The sequence below is a fragment of the Aotus nancymaae genome, unplaced genomic scaffold, assembly GCF_030222135.1.
Source record: "Aotus nancymaae isolate 86718 unplaced genomic scaffold, 86718_ANA_hifiasm-v0.15.2.pri h1tg000058l, whole genome shotgun sequence".
NCBI classification, from domain to species: Eukaryota; Metazoa; Chordata; class Mammalia; order Primates; family Aotidae; genus Aotus; species Aotus nancymaae.
Window position 1 is genome coordinate 40,647,227 of NW_026988472.1, and position 14,056 is coordinate 40,661,282.

General features: G+C 47.7%; 1 pseudogene; it reads right to left on the reverse strand.

The window, feature by feature from the left end:
* Window positions 1–7,744: 7,744 nt before the first annotated feature.
* LOC105705491 (protein FAM136A-like) lies at window positions 7,745–11,561 on the reverse strand (annotated as a pseudogene).
* Window positions 11,562–14,056: the final 2,495 nt, after the last annotated feature.

The window sequence follows — 14,056 nt, forward strand, 5'->3', positions numbered from 1 at the left end:
CATTCCTCCACCTGGCTTTGGCTGGCCTTGGAGGCTCAAGTGCACTGATGTCAAGGGTGGGGTGGTTGCACATATTCCATGGGGGCAGAAGTCTGTCCATTGGGAGCGGGACGCATATCTTACACCTTCCTTTAATATTCACGTAAGAAGAGAGAGAGATTAAGCTTTTCTGCAGTTAACGTACAGATTCACTGATGTGTCTGAAGTGCTGGACATTGTTGGTACTTGCCACCATCCCAGCCCTTCTCGGTTCCTCCCTGTCCTTAGAGACATAAAGCCCGAACGCGACACTTGCCACACTCCTTTGCCGGTAGACGTGGGTTCTTAACATTCTGCCACAAGAGGGGCTGTGTCCCGATTTTGGAAGGAGGAAGGTGAGGAGAAGCTGCTTCCTTCTGGTGACTGCATGGGACAGGCTTTTGAGCATCAGCAGGAGGCACAGATGTGGGGTTTGCCAGCAGCCTCTGGATATCATCTTGAAGCTCACCTACTTCACTTGTGCAGGCAGCTGAGACCACTGGGGGCAGGGGAGCTTCCCTGCAACTGTTGCACTCCTGGATTTCTAGAAACTTCCTCCCTCACCTTAGGCCCTACCTTCTGGCAGCCATATAAGCTTCTGATTCTGTATTAAATCACTTCCATTCTGAAGATTCAGAATAGCTCATATGTTTCTGGCCAGACTTGGACTTGTCCACCTTCTTCAGGATATCTATCCTGTAGAGGTGGCCGACTGTTCAGAAAGAAGAGCAAAACTTCCATAGAAGGGGGCCTTTATATTATCTAGTGTAAATAAATAGTATATTTCATCAATCTAAGACCTCTTTGATTGTAAGATGCACCAGTGTTAAATAAATGGCAAAGGCGAATGCTACCTATTAAACTATTACTCACCACTGATTATAAGATGGAAACTGATTTCATAGATATTAACGTGAAAAGATGGGTGGCTTAAGACATATGAAATGTTAGCTCGTAAAAGCTCAACATGTGGTTTTAAAAGCTTAATGCAAAGAAACTGCACTAACTGAATTGAAGACTAATAATGTAAACCCAAGGGAATGGCAAGAAAATGGTAGAGCTAGTCTGAGCTTGGCAACAACCCTAGTACAAATTAAAACAAAAGCAATCTTATCAGATCTGCCCCAAATTCCCAATTATCAAGGAGACTTTGAAATGTTAAGTTGTATCCATTGTCGTAAGCAAAAAGCCTTACCACAAATGTGTATTTTGCCTTTAGGTATTAGCTAGTACTAGGATGAAGCCATCATATTTAGCAAGGCATTTAACAATTTCCTTGCATCCAGCCAAGGGAAAAAAGGGGAACTTGGAATGATTATAGATTAAGAGACTCTTAAGCGTCATGTCACCCAAATGCAATGCACAGACGACACTGTTTAGATTAAAAGAAAACAGGAAAAACGCATCCATGAGACAATCCAGGGGGAAGGTGAATACCCAGTGGATATTAGGTGACATTGAAGAGTTGCTATTCTTTTCTAACAATGGTGCTAATTGGTATTATAAGATGGTGCCCCTAACTTTGGAAATCAGTACCTTATAAAAAGTTTACAGATTAAATGAGATGATATCTGGGATTGCTTTGAAATAATTCAATGGGGAAGGAGATGCAGATGAAACAGGGTTGGCCTTATGTTGGTATTTGTTGTAGCCAGTAACATATACATGGGAATCCATTATACAAAACCTCTCTAGTATCATACATGTTTGAAATTTTTTATAATAAAAAGTATGCAGAATATGAAGACAAATTTCTCGATACTTTTCAGACTCCAGAGATGTTTGAAGTCAAGCAACATTCAATATACAGAGGATTTCAGTAAAGTAATGATCAGTATTTAGACTTCTTGCTTGAGGTTTCTTAATATTAGCCAAAGATAGTTAAGCCACCTACAACGGAGAAGCACCTGTTCTTCCTTTTGTGGTTGAAAAGAAAACAAGATTGAAGTAATAGATGAAAAACAATACAGTGCAAAGAGTCAACTCATTCCTTTGTCAGCCAATAATTGGGAGGTGTATAGAAAACAGGAAGACTTGAACACACAAAAACAGATAAATGGCAGGGTGGCAGATCTGCCGTTCTGTTGAATGAAATGACAGGTGTTTCTGAAACTTATCAGTGTAGGGTGAAATCTGATGCTGCTTTCCTGGAGGAAGCGATGGTCAGAAAAGGAAGACCCTCATCCCTTCCCCCATGCTCCTCCACACTCTGCCGTCTCCAAAGGGGCCTCTACCTCTAGGACATTCTGGAGAATTCCTCCAAGTACAAGGCCTGGTTGTTTCAAAGTTCTTAGCACTCTCCCAGTTGGTTATCCCAGTTATTACCTCTCTAATTATGTTTGCTTTTCAGACAAAAGGATTCAGTTCCTTTTTCATTGTTTTTCCCCCTATACAGTTCTCTTCCATACACCTGAAGAAGCCCCTCATGACTCATATTTGCACATATACACCATTCTCCATGTTGGGAAGTCTTTCTCCCGGAAGAGTCCACCTAAGTCAACGGTGTCACAACAGTAGGTTTCCAAAGAACATTCTGTTTTCGGCCAAGTGCAGTGACTCGTTCCTGTAATCCCAGCACTTTGGGAGGCCAACGTGGACAGATCACTTGAGGCCGGGAGTTTGAAACCAGCCTGGCCAACATGGTGAAACTTCGTCTACTAAAGACACAAAAGTTAGCCAGGCATGGTGGTGGGCACCTCTAGTCCCAGCTACTCGGGAGGCTGAGGCAGGAGAATCACTTGAACCTGGGAGGCAGAGGTTGTAGAGAGCTGAGATCGCGCCATTGCACTCCAGCTTACTTGCTCACAATTGGAAGTAGATGTTCCTCTGCTGAATGGCAATTTGGGGACCCAGGCTCCTTCCATCTGTGGCTCCACTATCCCTAGGGCCTTGGGGTCCTTGGACTCTTGGTGGCAGGGCACACATCACTTCCATTCCCATTCCACGGCTGGACCTCAGTCACATGGCCACACCTCACTATAACAGTGACCAGGAAAAAAGTCTATGTACCCAGGAAGTTGAGGAAATGGGTCTTTGGTAACTAGCCAGCAGTCTCCACTATACATCATGATCTTCACATCAGAATGTCACCTGTTCACCCCTCCTATAAGCTTGTAGGTTTCTCTGTGGCACCTCTCTACCCACATGGCACTCACACACCTGGCTCCCCTTAGCCTCCTTCCCTGTTGTATTGTCTTTACATCACTTAAACTTATGGCTGCTGTTCCCAGCAATTAACTTTTCCCTACAAAGACTATTGCTTCCCATCCATTGCCGTGGGATTTGTGGTTCCTCCCCTAAGGCAAATTCTTGCCCAGCCCATTGTTGTGCTTGGCCCTGAACCCTGCTTTGGCCTTTGGGAGGTAGGTACATAACTGGACTGAAGAGCACCATATCGAGCAGAAGCCTTCCCATGGGGGATATCATCTGTCTTACGCTTCTCCCTCGGCTGTGAGCACAGCATTGGCCAGACAGGGGCTGCCCCTACAGACTGGGTTCTGGAGCAAGCAGGAAGGCCTGTGGGCCTGGTCAAAGGCCGTCCTATGGCCTCCTTCATATCATGTGAGCAAGAAGTAGTGTCTATAGTTGTAACTTGCAGGGATTTGGAGATTCGTTACCATAGCTCAAAAATATAGGGAGATGCCACTGATACATTTCCTACCACAGTTCATTCATTCAATCACTTGTTTATTTGCATATTGGATGTCTTTCCCCACAAGAATGAACTCTTCTTGAGGGCAGTGAGTTTCACCAGCTTGATTCAGGCCATCAGGGATCAATTACTTGTTGATGGAATCATAATCCTGGGAATCAGATTGAGGCAGAGTTTTTAAGTAGCACATACTGAGCCATTCCACAAATGTCAGTGAATGACTGACAGAAGGTGCTGTTTGGCCTTTAGATTATTTTCTGGTTGGTTTCACTTCTGTGTTTTACATACAGCCAGTCAAGCACTGAAACTATAGGAAGAAAGAAAGAGTTATTGGAGGATGGTGTGATTCTGAAGAGAATTAAAAACTGTAAAATTCCCAACCAGCCACTGGTTTAACATGATATCTTGCTAGCAGCCCCTGAGTTGCTCACTCTCGCCTTCTCACTAAGTACCCTTCGGAAAATGAAAATGACCAGAACACAGGGTACCCCTGAAAACTAAGGCAAGCTTTTGCCTGTCCGAAATATTTGTACAGCTCTCAGGCCCTTGAAGCTGGATTGAGAAAATATGTACATCATCAATTCTGAGATGTTCTTTTTTCCCATGTATGAACGCCTCTGACATCTAGCTGGGTTTTACAACGCACAGCGTCTTCAGATACCGTGTACTATGGTCATTTGGGATGTGGCCGTGCTGCACCCCTTGCATTGTTCCTTCAGGCTATGTCAATTCCAAAACGCCTAGCAAACCCTAGCCAAGGAGGTGGCTGTGACTCCTGGAGCTGGGACATAGGGTCATGCTTGTGCACTCCACAGGCACAGCACTGCAGGTGGAAGCTGAAACAGAAGAGCCCTGATGGGAGCACACACTGCCGAGTGGAGTCTTCCAAACCCTGTGTCAAAGAACCAGAAAGTGGGGGAGGAAAATGCCCCATAAGGCGCTGCAGACTGGCAGGCACCTGGGCGTGTGAGAATGCGCAGCACAGGCACCATCCCTGGCCTCAGGATGCTCGCAGTTTATCTGGGAAGAGAGCATGAAACACACAAACATCTATGTAACTCGTGAGTGTGCAAAATGCAGCTGTGAGAGATCCACCAGGCAGCTTCTACCTGGCCGAGAAGATTGTACAGGGCTTGGGGAGAAGGTGTCGTTTCCACCAAGACCCGAAGGATGATGGACGCGGGTCAAGGGAGGTGTGTGTCAAAGGCCAAAAGACCCCGAGCAGGAGTGAGCTTCTGTCAAGACACACCTGCCCCTCTTCTAGTAGTAGACAATCTTCTAGTTCCATCTTTCGCACACATGATCTGATCTCTGCTAGTTTCTCTGTTGCTTCTTGTTTTCTGTACCCACATAAGGTCTGGTCCTACTGTTCCACTTCTAGATGTGATCCTCTTCAACACATAGCCCTGCTCAGCTCTGTTTCTGGCTTCCTGTGATCCACACCTGCACATGATCTGGACATGCAGATCTTCCTTTTTTCCCGTGTTCTATACCCACACAGGTTCTGCCATTGCCCTTCACTTTCTGCCTTTCTGTCCCCTGTATCCATACAGGATCTGGCTCTGCCCGTCTCCTACTGTATTCCTGAGATTCATAGCACGACATGATCCGGCTCTGCCCATCCCTTTCTTTCTTTCTGTGTTCCATATCTACACACGATCGGTCATTTCCTCTCCATTACTATCTTCCTGTGCTCCAAACCCACACATGATCCGGCTGTCCCCATCTCTTTCTGTGCTCCTGAGAACTATACCCACACATAATCTTGCTCCATCCTTTCCTTCTGTCTTCCTGAGACCCACACCCACACATGGTTTTGTGCTGCCCATGTCTTACTGTATTCCTGAGGATCACGCACCCACATACAATCTGGCTCTGGCCACCTCTTTACCTTTCTGAGATTCACACCTACAAATGATGTGGCTCTGACGATCTCTTGCTGTCTCCCTGAGATCCACAGGCACACATGATCTGGCTCTGCCCAACCTTTTTTATCTTCCTGTGATTCAGACAAACCCACGATGTGTCTCTGCCCATCTTTTTCTGTGTTCCTGGATATGTACCCAGAAATGATCTGGTTCTTCCCAACTCTTTCTTTCTGTGTTCCATACACATGCATGGTCTGTCATTGCTTGTCATGTGCTGCTCTTCTGTGACACATGATCTGTCATTGCCCTTCACTTACTGTCCCTCTGATCCATCCACACGTGATCTGGCACTGCCCATCTCTTTGTCTTTGTGGTATTCCTGCCAAAACGTGATCTGACTCTGCTCATCTCTTTCTTTTTTTGCTGAGATCCATACGCACATGTGCTGTGTCCATTCCAACTATTGCTGTCTTCCTGAGATCCATACCGGCACATGATATGACTCTGCCCATCCCTTTTTGTTTTCCTGTGATTCATGCCACACATGATCTCACTCTGCTCATCTTCTACCGTATTCCTGGGATTCATAGCTACACACGATCTGGCTCTGTTCATCTCTGTAACTATCTCCCTGTGATCTATACTCACACATGATCTGCCTCTGCAAGTCTCTTACTGTCTTTCTGTGTGGGATAGCCACACATGATCTGTCATCTCCTATCAGTTCCTGTTTTCCTGTCCTCTATACCCATACATGATCTGGCTCTGCCTATCTCTGTCTTCCTGATCTTCATATCCACACCTGATCTGCCTGTGCTCATCAGTTGTTGTCTTCCTGTGATCCATACCCACGCTTTATTTTATCTGCCTATTTCTTTTTTGTGGGGGAGGGGAGAAATTAAACCTTACTTATTTTAAAAATGAAACCACTAGGAAAATATATCACTGCCTGGAAACAGCGAACAGACAGGCTATATTGTCATTTCAAGTAATAACCTGGTAAAAGTGCAGTGAGGTTGCTATCAAAACAATCAGGCCCCATGCTGGGGTAGGAAGATCGCGTGTCGCAAAGGCCCCAGGCAAAAGTGGTCTTTGGCAATGGGGGACTGCCCCTCCTTTGCTCTAGGGGAGTCACAGCTCATCTTAGGCCAAGTTGCTTACTTTTTCTCCCTTGAACTTACTGTGGTCAGGGGTCTGTCTAGATTGGGCTCTGTTCATTCAGGGGCTATGTAAGCAAGGCTGGATTTAGGCTTTCACTGCATTCTGTGCTATGAAAACCAGGTTTTTCCAAATCCCGTGCTTCGCAACTGTCTTATAATCAGCCAAGTAGCCAGCAGCTCCTCCTTTCTTACTCATTCTGAAACACTAGTATAGATCACAACCAAAACCTCCTTCTCTTCCAGGGGAAAATGTGAGGGCAAGATTGTCCTGTCATTCTTTGACAGACAGCCTCAGGGCCCATAGGCCAATAAGAGGGAAGCTCTGTTTCCCATAATTAGTGTCACATCACTGCTCATGTTTTTGTGTGGTCCTCAGGCTGAAAGATGCAGTGTGTAAGAATTTTAAGAAGTGCACACCCACACCTTGACGGCCAGAAGAGGGTATCCACAAGGAACCTTTCAAACTTCTTTTCCAAACTACTCTCCCTCGCAATTCCACATCTTAACATCAACTTTATGCCTTTGTATAAATAACACAAAAACAAGGAAATAAAAACCCAGAAAACTCTTTTCCTCTTCCAAGTTAGTGACCTCATGGATTTTGTTGCCCAGCTTCTGGAAAACAGTGTGGTGATGCTTCTGGGAAACAGGAGGTTGGCAACGAACAAAAACAGCTCTTCTCAAACTCCGTCGAATTTGCCCTGCCAGCCTGGTGGGCCCTGTGGAGAAAGAAAAATCTGGTCCTTCGGAGGGCTCTGGCTTGTGACAAGGGAGCTCCCCACTGCCAGGACAAGCCCTGGCTACAGAAAATATTGGCTTAAAAACATTCTCCTGTAATATCTCTGACCCAAATTTTAGCACCATTTTTTTTTCTGTTTCGCTTTTTAGGACTAAACCGGGTTCCAGAGGCCAGTGGCATACGCCTTACACTTGGTATCATCCTCAATGTCTTCATTCATTAACCTGGCTTAAAAGACTAAACTTCCCATTCCTTTTAAAAAATATGTTTTTGCCCTGATAGCCCCAATGGCCACTGACAAAGACTTTTATTTCCCAGTCGATAAGAGAGACACCTTCCTTGGCTTGCTCATGGTCTGGATGAGGTGCGTGTGGCCATCGACACCCTTGGTCACACAACCGTCCAGTGGCTGCTTCACCTGCAGCTCCTTACCCCCTGCATCTGTTGAGTCTTTGGCTTTGTCATTGCAATGCATGGTGATGGTGTACCCAGTCAGGCGGTCCTGGAACTTCTCCAGCTAGCTGGTCCCCAAGGCCTGGGCTTGAGCCAGAGGCCCATGGCAGCATTCGATGCACCGGTGCACCTGCTGCATGTGCACAACAGCTGGTGGTGCACCAGAACACGAGGCCCTGCAGCTTCCAGATGGTCTCTCTCCCCAGACTCTTCACCAGGGAGTCCACCTCCTGCACTCGCAGCTGCTGCAACTCCACTACGATGACCCCGTGCTGCCCCCCTATTTCTTACGATCTTCCTGTGTTCCGTGCCCACACATGATCTGCCTCTGCCCGTCTCCTTCTGTCTTCTTGAGATCCCTACTGACACACGTCCTGGATATACTCATCTTTTGATTTATTTCTGTGTTCCAATCCGCATATGTTCTGTAACTGTCCAGCAGTTAGTCACTTTCAGTGATCCATACCCACACATCGTCTGCTCTACCCATCTCTTACTGCCCTCCTCACATTCATACCACATATGATCTGGATCTGCCCATCTCTGTCTGTCTGTGTTCCATATCCACACATGTTCTGCCATTTCCTATCATCAGTTAGTGGATTCCTGTGCTCCATACCCACACATGATCTGACTGTGCCCATCTCCTTCTGTCTTTCTGAGCCCCATACCCACACATGACCTGGTTCTGCCCATTTACAGCTGCCTTCCGGAGCCTCACACCCACACACGCGATCTGCTATTTCCTATCAGTTACTACTTTCCCATGTTACGTACCCATACGTGCTCTGTCTCTGCCCATCATTTCCTGTCTTCATGAGATCCCTATCCACACGACCTGGCTTTGCTCATCACATTCATTCTTGCTGAGGTCCATATCCACACATGATGGGACACTTTTACCGTCTTCCTGACATTCATACCCACACATGTCCTGCCTCTTTCCATCACTTACTGACTTCCTCATATTTATACCCACACGTGATATGATTCCGCCCATCTCCTACTGTCTCCCTGAAATTCACATCCAAACATGATCTACCTCCGCCCATCACTTACCTTCTTTCTGACATTCATACGCACACATGATGTTTTATCCCTCTCTTCTTGTCTTCCTGACACTCACACCTACACATGATCTGCCTCTGCCCATCTCTTACTGTCTTCGTGACACTCACACCCACACACGATCTGCCTCTGCCCATCTCTTACTGTCTTCGTGACACTCACACCCACACATGATCTGCCTCTGCCCATCTCTTGCTGGCATCCTGACATTGATGCCCAACGTAGCTGTCCCTGCCCATCTCTTTCTTCCTGGCATTCATACACACACATGATCTGCCTCTGCCCATCTCTTACTGTGTTTGTGCATTCATACCTACACATAATCAGCTTCTGCCTGTCTCTTCATGTCTTCCTGACATGTATCCTCACATATGATCTACCTTTCCCCATCTTTTACTGTCTGCCTGACATTCCTCCCCACACATGATTTGCCTCTTTCTTTACTGTCTTTCTAGCATTCATACCCACACATGATTTCCCTCTGCCTGTCTCTTACTGTCTTCCTGACATTCACAGCCACACAGGATCTACCTCTGCCATATCTTATTATCTTCCTGACATAAATACTCACACATGGTCTCCTCTACCCACCGATTACTTACTTCCTGACTTTGACACCCACACATGGCGTGCCTCTTTGTATCTCTTACTGTTCTCACATTCATACCCAAGCATGATCTGCCTCTGCCCATCTTTTATTATGGTCCTGACATTTGTACCACACATGACCTTTTTTGCACATCTCTTACTGACTTCTGGACATTCACCCCAAACATGATCTGCCTCTACCCATCTCTTCCTGTCTTCCTGATGTTCATAGTCACATATGACCTGATCTGCCCATCTCTTATTGTCTTCCTGACATTCAGACCTCACATAATCTGTCTCTGTCCATCTCTCCCTGTCTTCCTGACATTCATGCCCACACATGATCTGCTCTTCCATCACTTCCTTTCTTCCTTTCATACTGCACATGATCTCACTCAGCCCATCTTTTACTGTCGGCCTCACACCACGCAAGATCTGCCTTTACCATCTCTTACTGACTTCCTGGCATTAATATGACAAATTATCTGCCCCTTCATCTTCAGTGTCTTCCTGACATTTACACCAAAAGATGATTTGCCACTCTCCGTGTCTTACTGTTTTCCTGACTTTCAAACCCACCCATGATCTGCTCTGCCCATCTCTTACTGTCTTCCTGACATTCAGACCACACACGATCTGCTCTATCCATCTCTTCCTGTCCTCCTGATATTGACACCACACATGATCTGCCTCCACCCATCGCTTACCGCTTCCTAAATTTCATACCACACATAATCTGCCTCCACCCATCTCTTACTGTCTTCCTGACATATACACTCACATATGATCTGCTGTTCCCATCACTTACTGTCTTTCTGACATTCACACACACACATGATCTGCCTCTGCCCTTTGTTTACTGTCTTATTTTCACTGATACCCACCCGAAATCTGCATCTGCCCATATCTTACTGTCTTCCTGATACTCACAACAACACATTATCTGCTCTGCCCATCTCTTACTGCCTTCTTTACATTCATCCCCACACATGCTCTGCCTCTACCCATCTATTACTGCCTTTCTGACATTCATAGCAACACATGCTTTGAGGCTGTTCTTCTCTTACTGCCTTCCTGACATTCATACCCACACACGGTGTGCCTCTATCCATCTTTTGCTGTCTTCCTGCCATTCATACTTACACAAGATCATCCTCTGCTCATCTCTTCCTGTCGTCTTGGCATATACCCCACAGATGATTTTCCTTTGCCCGTCTTTTACTGTCTTCCTGACATTCATCCTTACACATGATATGCCTCTGTTCATTCCCTGCTGTCTGCCTGACATTCATACCCCGACATGGTCTGCCTCTGTCCATCTTTTACTGACTTCCTGAACATTCATAGCCAGACATGTTTTGACCCTGTCCATTTCTTACTGTATTCTTGACATTCAGACCCATACATGAGCTGCCCTCTCCCATCTCTTACTGCCCGCCTGACATTCATACCCACACATGATCTGCCTCTGCCCATAGCTTACTGTCTTTCTGTCATTCATACCCACATGTAATACGGCTCTGCCCATCTCTTCCTGTCTTCCTACCATTGGTACCCACACAGGATCTGCCCTGGCCTGTCTCATCTTTCTGTGCTCCTTCCTCACACCTCTTCTGCTCCTGTCTGTGTCTTTCTGTTTTACAAGGGTCCATATCTACCCGTGATGTGTTTCCTTCCCTTATCTCGTTGCCTTACTTGATTCTGACACTTACTGAATATTGGACCCATCCTTCTCCTCTCGGCCACTCTTGTGAATCTGCCCTGGCCATTTCTCAGAGCTTCTACATGTCCGGTTTCCTTCTGAATTCAGGTCCTGCCCTGGCGGTGCCTCTTCCCGGGCTTCTCTGTTCCCAGGGTTTGGGACATCTTCTTCTTTGGACCTTTCGTGTCTCAGTTCCAATGTCGCCTCTCAGAGAAGTCTTCTGTGACTGTCCCTCTTGGCACGTCCTCCTTCCTCGTCACCCCCTCTTACTTTCTTCACAGGGCTCCACGCCTTCGGAAGGAACTTTGCTCATGTCTGTTTTCCCTCCCCTTGCTGACCCAGAAGGTCAAGGTCAAGGCCTGGTGTGTGCAGCTGCCCGCTCTGTCCCCGCCTCATGATTGTGCACGGTACCCTGGAGGTGCTCGGTGAGGTCGTGCTCAATGAAGACGTGAATTCCGGGAGTCAAGACACAGCTCAGCAGGAGTGGCCATGCATACGGAAATCCTCAGAAATCCACGGGACCCTACGGCAGAGGAAAGCTGGAAGGAGCCAGTAGACTCGGACTGCAGAAAGCCGGCGGTGGGCTAAGGCTGACTGCTCTTGTGGAACCAGGGAGGTGGAAGGTGCTGGAAGGAGGCAGGGCTGGGAGTGGGCTCAGGGAGGAAAAGTCAGGTGAGAATTTGAAAGGCGGGAGAAGAAAACACGCGGCCTCAAGCGTGTGCGGCAAGCCTTGGGCGGGGGGCTCGACTCTCCTTCGGGGTGGGCTGGCCCGGCTCTCACATTCCCATCACGGGAGGGAGCCGGGGGCTGCTGGCCTGTAGACTGGGCTCGGCTTCGGGCACCTGGAACCTCTGTCTACACCTAAGTCAGGCGGGAAGAGCGCAGGGTGGAAGGGGGTCAAGTTGAGAGGACACCGTGCCCAGACGCAGACTGAGAGGCAGGAGGACTGCTCCGGTGGGACTCGCGGGTGGGGACCACGGGCTCAGTGAGAGGGCTGGGAAGCTTGATCTCCAGGTGCAGCGGCGGGGCTGGAGAGGGCAGTGAAAATGAGACCATCAGAGATAGCCCTTGGGCCACGGGGCGTCATTCCGCAGTGGGAGGAGTCATGGAGCCTGGCTGAGGGGAGGTGTGGAGGCTTCTCAAGGCATCCTCGGGGCACGCCAGGGTCACAGGGCTTGAGAGAGCAGGCGTCCAGCGCTGGAAGCCAGGGAGGTGGAAGTCCGGGACGAGGTACCCCTAGGCTGAAGGCAGCGCACGGACTACCGTACCACCACATGTGCGGGTCACCAAACCCACACCAAGTCAGACACTCCAGTGCAAGTAGACAATCTGCCAGTTCCCTGCTGGGGGCCTGTGGAGGACCTGTGGGGGGCCACCTGTCCTCAGGGCCGGCTCCTGCTGGCTTGGCCCTGTCCACAGATGCCCCTCTGTGTTTTCCTTGCCTCTCCTTTCGGGGTCCCTCCTCCGTCCAAGAGCCTCAGAGTGTTTCAGAAAGAGATTGGAGAGGGAGAGACCTGCCCAAGGCACTCAGGGCTGCACCCCCTCCTCTGCCACCTCTGCCTGTGTGGGAATCAGAGTCTGTTTTCCCCTTGGTCCAGTGAAGATCACCCCTCCCCCGAGAGTTGTGACAATTCAGGGAAATCAAGAAGGGAAAGCGTCTTGTCCCAAAGGGTGCCCACTCTGTCTCTGCCTGTCTTCCTGCGTTTTTCACCCCCAGACCCCACCACTCCCTTTTCTACAGCCTGGCCACAGCTCACCCCAACACACACACTGGGGAACTGCAGCCCCAGCAAGTCTGACTATTAAGAAAGACTTCACATTCCTTTTCCAAATTCTTTTGAGCTTGGGTGTTGGAGTCACTAGCTATGGGCTCTGGGTGTCTGTTTCTCTATCCATAAAGTGATGCTGGGAGGATCCCATACATCGGTATAGACCATGTTCACATAGTGTCCTGAGTTAGCGTATCACTTTTTCCTGACTGTGAAGGCAGCTGAATGATTGGACTTTGACTCCATTTTGCTCACTCCATTCCTGGAGAAATGGATGGGATTTTTTTCTGATCAGTAAATTTGGGAAGAGTAGCTGGCAATAATCTGTCCAGCTCCATCTTCTTCTGCTTTTGGGGTTGTTTCTGGGTGACTCTGGCCAATACTGGAACCCTCTTGCAGACTCCTTGCACTATGTTCAACTGCATCCTCTAGTAGGAGAAAGATGTTATTTTAGCCTCCATCTTTACTCTTTTATTTCTCAACTTTTCAGAACCTGGGGGAAAAGAAAAGAGAAATGATATTTATTGAAGCCCTCATGGAAAGGTAAGTAGGTATCTATTTTTTTTTTTTTTTAAAGATCAGGTTTCACCATATTGGTCAGGCTGGTCTTGAACTCGTGACCTAAGGTGATCTGCCCGCCTCAGCCTCCCAAAGTGCTAGGATTGCAGGCATGAGCCACCGCGCCTGGCAGTATCTAATCTGTCTCTCTGTCTCTCTGTCTCTCTGTCTCTCTCTCTCTCTCTCTCTCTCACACACACACACACACACACACACACACACAGAGTCAGTCATCAGGTTCTGTTGCCTCCTTCTCCAAAACACAGCTGATTCTGTCCATCCCTTTTGTTTTCATCTCCTGCTGTGTCATTTTATAGACATTAGCTCCACACATTTATGGTCACTAATGGCTGTCTTCTTCAGGATGTTATGCACCATGAATCTAAAATAACATATGTAACCTGAATACATAATCATAATAGTGGCCCTCAGATCTCTAATATGACTCTTTCCTGCCTGGCCAATCTCATTTCCTACTATG